Source organism: Panthera leo, chromosome A1, assembly GCF_018350215.1.
Source record: "Panthera leo isolate Ple1 chromosome A1, P.leo_Ple1_pat1.1, whole genome shotgun sequence".
In the NCBI taxonomy this organism is placed as follows: Eukaryota; Metazoa; Chordata; class Mammalia; order Carnivora; family Felidae; genus Panthera; species Panthera leo.
The window spans coordinates 201733500-201742251 of NC_056679.1; the positions used below are offsets into that span (position 1 = coordinate 201733500).

Here is an 8752-nt window from a genome sequence, read left to right on the forward strand (position 1 = left end):
TTGACGTATTTTCTTCCTTCTTGTTATTTCCAGTCTTACACTAGAACCAAAGATTGTTAACTAAGATAGCATTCAAAAGAAGGGGGGCGCCTGGGTGGCTCAGTCAGTTGAGCTTCCAACTTTGGCTCAGGTCTTGATCTGGCAGTTCGTGAGTTCCACCCCCGCCTCCGGCTCTGTGCTGACAGCTCAGAGCCTGGAGCTTGCTTCAGATTCTGTGTCTCCCTCTCTCTCTGCTCCTCCCTTGCTCATGCTCTGTCTCTCTCTCAAAACTAAATAAAGGTTAAAAAGAATTAAAAAACAAAACAAAATGAAACACTTTTGCAATAATCCATTACATCCAGAAATAGGTGTCAGATGTTATATATCATCTTCCCTGACGTCGTCCAAGTTATCAGTTGGAGGTCTTTGGTTGAAAACATTAGAAAATGCCTCTGGTAAAAATAAATAAACGTATTTAAAAGGATATTGCTTAGCTCACACAATAGAAGGAAAAACAGGATAACCAAGCCTCAGAAAAAAATAGAACTACAACAGCTTTCGGCATCTCAGTTGGAAACTGAGGTTTTTTTGAGTGCCAGTAACTCAACTTCAAGAATGCCATGGCATTCTATTCAAGATTCAGATTCCCAGGAGAAACAGAATCTTGCTTTATTTACTCCTGTTAGTTCCGAAGGGGTGGGCCACTGTGGTTTACATAGCAGTGTGCTATTCCAAAAAGGAAGAGGAAGGGCTACTGAGAAGACGGTACCCTACTCATTGCATCCATGACTTGGGAATCTGTAGAGAAAGAAATTGAGGACGATGGGGCAAAGTTATTAGCTATAGGTACTGTTTATGGATTCCAACTTTAGAAACAGCTTAAATGTGAGAGATGTTAAGACATGAAAGTGAGAATATGTACGTTACACGTGACTCTTGTCATAGTAAATATAGAGAGACACGATAACCAAAGTACCGGAAGGGGCCAATATTTCATGTATATCACATTAAAACCCACTGGAGAAGATTCCAACAAAAAGTTTCTTAAAAAATGAATGAAGAAAACTCTTGTATAATCCTTTGAAAATGGTACTTCAAGAAATTAATGCATAAAAATAAATGAAGTAAACCAGAGAGATGAAATATGAAGCATAAAATGTTTCATTAAAAGCCAGATCAATAAAACTAGGTTAGAAATTTAATTAAATTTAATGAAGTAGAAGAGAATTCTTAGATCATTTGTTGCTGAGAGAGGACAGCCTCATTTGTTTTTTTCAACTTTAATATCTTTCTCTACCCCAAATTTAACATTATTATTTAACATTGTTCAGATCAATGTAAGAAGACATGTGTATTTGTTTCCTATTGCTTCAGTAACAAATGATCACAAACTTAGTAGCATAAAGCATATAAATGTATTATCTTACAGTTCCATAGATCAGAAGCCTGACGGATCTTTCTGTGTGAAATCAAGGTGTTGTGAAGGCTGCAGTCCTTTCTGGAGGCTCCAGGGCAGAAGGCTTTTCCAGCTTTTAGAGGCCACCCTCATACTTAGGCTCAGGGCTCCCTTCCTCCTTCTCCACAAACAGCAATGGCTGGTGGAATCCTTTGAATGACTCATCTCTTTGACCTACTGTCACCACATCCTTCTCAGACTGAAGCTGAGAAAGATTTTTTTTTTTTTTTTTTTCCTTTAAGGACTCATGATTAGATTGGGACCATCAGGATAATTTCCTTATTTTAAGGTCAGCTGATTAGGAAACTTAATTCCATCTGTAACCTTAATCTCCTTTTGCCACATAACATATTCACAGGTTCCAGTGATTAGGACATAGACATCTTTGGAAGGCCATTATTCTGCTTACCACAACATGACATAGGAATATAAAATAGAATTTTTTAAGAAGCTGGGATATAATTATTAATCTTTTTAGATAATAATGTGATCAGCTAGAAAGCTTAAGAAAATTTGTAAATACTAATGAAATTAATAACTGAATATAATGGTGAAACATGAATTTAATACAAATGTGAAAATATATATATAAATTTAAAACACTGAATAATGTTGATACTTTGGCCGAGTAGGAGCATGAGGAGTATGACCATATATTTTTTGTACTTTCCAACTTCTATCATGTACATTATCTTTATTAGAGAAAAATAATAAATTTTGTATTTAAAATAGCAAAGGGCACCTGGGTGGCTCAGTCCGTTAAGCATCCAACTTGGACTCAGGTCATGATCTCATGGGTTCTGTGCTGACACTCAGAGCCTGGAACCTGTTTCACATTCTGTGTCTCCCTCTCTCACTCTGAAGCAGGCTGCGGAGACAGCTCAGAGCTCCTGCTGACAGCTCAGAGCCTGATGCTGGGCTCAAACTTACCATCTGCAAGATCATGACCTGAGCCTAAGTCGGAGGCTTAACTGACGGAGCCACCCAGACACCCCTAAAAAAGTTCTTTTTTGATATTTATTTATTTTTGAGGGCTGGGGGAGGGGCACAGAAAGAGGGAGACACAGAATCTGCAGCAGGCTCCAGGCTCTGAGTTGTCAGTATAGAGCCTGACGCGGGACTTGAACTACTCACAGACTGCAATATCATGACCTGAGCCGAGGTCCAACACTTAAACGACTGAGGTACCCAGGTGTTCCTCAATTTTTTAAAAAATAAAATAAAATAGTAAAAATATTGTATACGTATCTTTAAAAACGGAAATTTGCTGAGAAACAAAATAATATTTGGAAAAGAGAAGTCCTGAGACTGTTCAATTATTCAAGAATTCAATTATCTCAGAATTAATTTAGAAGTTTAAAGTCATTTTTGATCGTTACAATGGGGAACATTTCTAACATAATTTTCTTTTGGAATTCAACCAAGTTTTAACAAAACGTATTTGTTAGAATGGGAGGGAGGGACAGGTTTTCCCATCAGATATAAAATGTATTCTGAATTTACAGTGTATAATGCTGAGGTAGAAATTATGGAACATGATAGATACATCAGAAATAGGCCATACACAGAACATACATCTTAATCAAATATATACAACATGGGACCTATTTGAAGAGTAAAGGCAAATAAATGTTTATTTTGGGTAATTCCTAAGCTCCTAAGCTTTCCACAGAAGAGAAACCTCAGAGTTAACTTGTTAAAAAATTAAATCAAACACTAGATGGAAATTTATTTCCTCCTAACCAAACTGTCAAGTCTTTTAGAAAAGTTATGTCTCTATTATGGAAAATTTTTATTACTTATTATTGAAAGTTGTCAATTTTGGATGAAGTTACGAAGCCTCAGATACTTATTTGATTATGTCTCAAAGGGTTTTGATTGTTTTAAAAGACATTTTTTTCTGACAATTTATATGCCATCCCCCCAAAAAAATTCTAGGGGGAGAGGATGGCACTGTCTTTGGAAAGGCTTAGATTCCTGCTGAAGGATTCTGAGGAAGCTTGAAGGGAAGGAAGACCTTGGAGTCTCCCTTAGATGCTGTTTCTGAAGCAGGATTAGGAGAAGGAGGAATTAACTAGGGCTTGGGTGCTGTCATGATGCAAGGGCATTTAGCAATTGGGTGTCCCCAGTAATAGTGGGTGGGGATAGCAAAGCAAGTCCAAGAGCCTCATTGGTAACAAAGCAGCGGTCACAGAAAGAAGAGATCATGATAGCAGTTTATAGGGACTGCTTGACCTTGGAAAAAAGTTTCCTGTTCTTTGCAGAAAGCAGGGCTTCATCTGTGTCCTCCCAGCTTGATTAACAGCAAGGATACTTTTTTTTTTTTTTTCCAATCTAAGCTAATTTTCAGTTTTTCTGTTCCAGACAGATTTTACTCTTTCATGTCTACAGACCCTATTCGAATTTAATTCTCCTGTTTGTTATATAGCTCTTAAAAATAGCTATATAACTATTGATATCCAACTTTATTTTGACAATCCAACAGAAAACTAGTGTGAATTTATGCGGCTGTTATTCAAAATTATGCTATTGAAGACGTGGATTAATGACAAGAATATTCAGTGTAAGAATGTTATCAATTTTGGTGTTGAGTTTCAATGTAAAGGATATGAGTTTCAGTATGAAGAGTATATGAAAACATTGGAGGTGAATTCCAAGAGCTGATCAGATTATGCAGCGAGGGTATTTGCATTAGTTGGAGCTGGGCCATGGGGGAGTGGGTGAGAAAGAACCCCTAAAAGGGTGAAGAACTAAACATTTAATATCATGTTCTTCTTTCACTACATCATTTCCACAGCTCGTTGTTGGAGCAGCACTGATCTTTCTGTCACCACTGTCACAATGCTTCCTTGGCCTTAAGAACCTTTGGAAAGGGGGCACTCCTTGTAAGTAACAGACTCAGAGGAAGCAATTAACTCTCTACTTTTGTCCCACTGTCCTCTCTCTCATCCTTCTATTCTGGCCTCCCCTTCTCAGCCCTCTCCCCTCCCTCTTCCCTGCTCTAAGCTACATTCCCACTTACTCTCCCCCATCCCCCTTCCCTTGGGGGAAAGAGTGGGAAGTAAATACATGCAAAGAAATATCAAGGGTGATTTGGCTACGTAAGAGAGAAATGGTTATATCTGTGGACGAACATCCATAAGCAGCTGCTGACATTAGAACTAGGGCCATGCAGAACTGCATGTTTAAAGTGTCAGCATAGCCGTTAGATAAAGTCCACATAAAACTCCTAGGGAAGGAAAAACATTTGCCCAAGAGGAGAGTAGGGAGAATGAAGAAACAATCTCTAAGTATGTCTAAACCAAAACCAAAGGGCAGAAAATTGGACAGGGAGGAGTGGGCTCATGATATTGGCAAAGAATCTTTAGTAAATATAAAGGGAAAGCGCTAGAATTACCCTCTGGGAAATACAGGCTGTCTAGGATATCAGCATTTTGAAAGCATAATTTGGTAGACAAATGGTCTTAGAATGTGAACTACACAATAGAACATAGAATGGAAGAAGCAGTGGAGGGAAAGCAAGGACAATTTGAACGTACATCTTTGTAATGTTTTCCTGTTTAGTGTTTGGGGAGGTTCTGTTGGTTTGATGGTGAGAAGAAAATCATGAAAGTTGAACTAATCCATGATGAAAGATGCTCAAAGACCTTAAGTATATCTTTGTTAGACATTATTAAAACCTCTGTGATTTCTGGTAGTGACTGAAAGGAAAATCCATATACTTCTTATTGTGAAATAAACATTTTCCAATATTTTTTTTTTCTGTTGTTGGGGGGGGGGGAGGAAAAGAGTAGGATTGACTAACTGAATGGTAAAAATACTTGACTAAGCACCTGTTGTAGTGTGAATTTAGGAAATTTGCTTTTTCAAGTTTGCATGAACAGGGTTGGAAAATGAGTTTAGAGAATTAAGAATGTTGTTAGCTAATTTGTGACTTACATGTGTATAGATTATATATGGAATCCAAGAAAAAAGTAAATCTGAAACATTCTGGTTCAATTTACCTATCTTCAAGATATTTCTCTTTAACATCAAAGGACTGTAATTAAAATCAACAGGTTGTAAAGAAGAGTATTAAGACTTATAAGGAAAAAAATTTTAATTATAAAAGAAAAAAATTTTCAAATACTTGAAATAGTCATTGAAATAGTCATGAAGAAATATTACTTAATTGCCATATAGTACAAATGTCTACTCTAAGCAGAGAGAAGAAACAAAACTTAGCTAAACTTTTGACATAGATGAGAAAACATTTTTTAGATATTTAAAAGTTAAATGCAAACAACCTGATATTTGAAAAAGTGGTTGACAAGAGTTAGTCTGTAGGAGATTAGGCATATAAGATTGCTGCTACTGAATTATATTTGACTCATGAAAATGGTAATTTCATGTGATTCAAATGAGTAGGTGATTTACAAGTATTTATTGAGTGCATATAGAATAATGTGCAATTTTACCTTTAAGGAGGAAAGTTTTCATTGATCTTTATAAACACTCATCCAAAGTTAATCATAAAAGTAAAATCATATAGTATTGACTAATTTCATAAATGTTGGGGGCAAACAGAATAGAGGAGGAACCATGATAGGAATTAATGGAACACAATTTTTCCTGGTGGCTTTGGAACACATTTTCCCTTGTGTATTATTTTCTTGTTTGTGATGAAAGCCTTAGATATTTATAAAACATTTTACAATCTTCCTGGTCTGTTATGAAGTCGATTTCTTTAGCAGTAAGTAATTTCTGATACAGAATTTTAATACTATCGATCACTTGGAAAACACGTTTTTGAAAAATTATTCTGTGAATAAAGTGTATAAATATCTGAAATGAGCAGTATCTCAGGGGAAGTATCTCAGGGGAAGTTTGAGATCTTTTTCTCCAAAGCAGCCAAACAGCTATTCAGCATCACGTCCCAGGGGCTACGTCAAGGAGCTAAAATTTCCCTGGAGAATGTAATAAGGATAAAGACTGAGTTTTTATTTTGGCTTAAGAAGCGACAAAAGTTCCTTCTGGAGTTTTGAGAATTCAATTTAAATTAAATGTCAGCCATTTCTTCCCTAAACAATGCTTAGGTTGCTAAGGGGAGAACAGGTACATTTCAGCAGGAGAAATATTTTGTCTTATTGTAAATAAGGCAAAATAAAAAAAGAGTTTCTCCTGCCCTCAAATTTTCATTGTCATCACAAATACTCAGGATGTCTTTCTTTTCTTTTCCTATAAAGCAACTTATTATTTTTGTTTTCATTGTGTTCGTATCATTAAATGTACTGCAATGAGCCTTTTTCCCCCCTCATTTTTACTTTTTAAATTCCATTGTGTCTCAAAAGTTGGCAAAAAATAGAACAACATGGCCAAATTCACCATTCATAAATAACCACAGTGATACAAATCACTTTTTTGGTTTGAATTGTACTTAGGAGCTTTTCCAGCACTTAGCCATATGATTGTCTCATTTCCCAAAAACCTTTGAGGTACATATGGCACTTGATCCCCCCTCCCTTTGACCTGTGAGGAAATGGAGGCACATATCGGTTAGTGATGTGCTCAAAATAAAGAGCAATGTTAGGAGTAGCTTCCTAGTGCCAAATCCCAAATTCTGAACCATAGGCTACCTCATGAGGTTCCTATGCCAGGGCCTCTGGGACAGGGGCTTATGTAGAGATTCTGGGCCCTTGATTAATAAACCTGAAAAGGACATCTTTACCCTGAAAAGTTCAGGGGCCACGTGAATGACAGAGTGAGAAGACCCTATAACTGAGGTGTGCCTCATCCTGCTCTTCTCCCCACAGCCTTCTTGCAGACCTGAGAAACACAAGTCATTGATCTTCAATCAACTAAAAGATTGATTTTGAGCGAAAGGTACTTCCTCCAGGCTGACAAGATTTAGCTGAAATGAGGAATATAAATACAGTATCTAGTAGCTGAGTAAATACCCTTGGTTGAATTATGTCTTCCAATTCTGTGACTTTCCAATTTTTCTCTTGGGAGCCCTCCAACATCGAGGCCTCCAAACACTTCTAGGGCTAAACCTTTAGCTAAACCTATGCCCTGAGGCTGTTTTTTGTTTGTTTCGCTTTTGTGTTTTGGGGGGAAAAGAAGGGACATTTTTGAATTAATGTATGATCTAAAGTAGCAATTCTCAATCTTGATATTTAAAAATAAACTCATACTCGGTCCCACCCCAGAGATTCTGATTGAATTAGGCCCAAGCAACAATATTTTTTTAAGCTCTCAAAAGATTCCAATGTGTAGCTAGAGCTGAGAATCACTGTTCCCAGGCAATCATCATAGACATATTTTAGAGAAGGTCTAAAGAAAAGATCAGAGGGCAATGCAATACTATATGCTTTTAAAACATTAAGAGAATATATATTAAGAGAACATACATACTGATGAAATGCCAATTATGAAAAGGGATTCAGGATTGTGATAGGATTATTAATGCATGGATCTTAAACTGGGTGTACTCGACTCTCCTGTTCAGCAAAGCTGAAAGTAAACAAACTTTACAAACTGTGCTCTGATAGAAGGGAGATCTGATCCAGTCAAGGCAGATAAGTGACACAAGAGAAACTTTGAAAAGGCAGAAGTAGGAGAGAAAGATCTAGAGGAAAGGTGATGTTCAGTTTTAAAAATCTGAGTTGGGCCAAAAATATTATGAACCAAGGAGTTGGAGATGAGATGGAACCAGTGGTGAGACCTTCGTAGCTCAAGGTAAAGATGTTGCTCTGGTTATGGCACTGTATTTCCTAATGTTTCAAGGTATATTTCTCGGGAGATGAAATATAGGCTGCTATTTCTTCCCTTTCTTAGAAAAGGAAAAGCAAAAGTTATTATTAATTTAATTGCTTTTTCCTAGATAGCTTGGAATGCTTGGCAGCAGGGCATAGTAGGAATAATAAATAAGTACTTGGGACTCAGTCAGTCCTAGAATCACACCCTGACTCAGGCCATTTGTTGTAGTGAGAAAGGACCCTGAAATATTAAACTGTGTGCATCTCTTTCTTGTCCACACCTCTGGGGAATTTTAACTGCCTTACAGGATTTAGGTTGAACAGAGAGGTAAAGAGGAAACACAGCTAATTTAAAATATCTTTTACTTTCAACCTAGACTTTTGAGAATAAAAAGAGAAGGCTGTCAGGGGAGCAGAGGGCAGGATATTGGCCATAACCATTTGCCTCTTCCCTGAGAGATAGGACAAGAAAATGGCCAGCCTTGAGGAGGAGAACTGGCGAAGGAAAAGAATGGTGGTCTCCTCATAGGAGTTTTGGGGAGAAGTCTGGTGGGCGAACTGGTATACCTGTCATGAGAAA

At 37.1% G+C, this 8752-nt stretch overlaps 1 long non-coding RNA gene across 1 annotated transcript; it reads left to right on the top strand.

Moving 5' to 3' along the window:
- The first annotated feature begins 689 nt into the window (after positions 1-689).
- LOC122201850 lies at positions 690-7600 on the top strand. Its single transcript, XR_006194339.1, has 3 exons — positions 690-825; positions 4233-4320; positions 7228-7600. It is a non-coding gene; the product is annotated as an uncharacterized LOC122201850 (long non-coding RNA).
- Positions 7601-8752: the final 1152 nt, after the last annotated feature.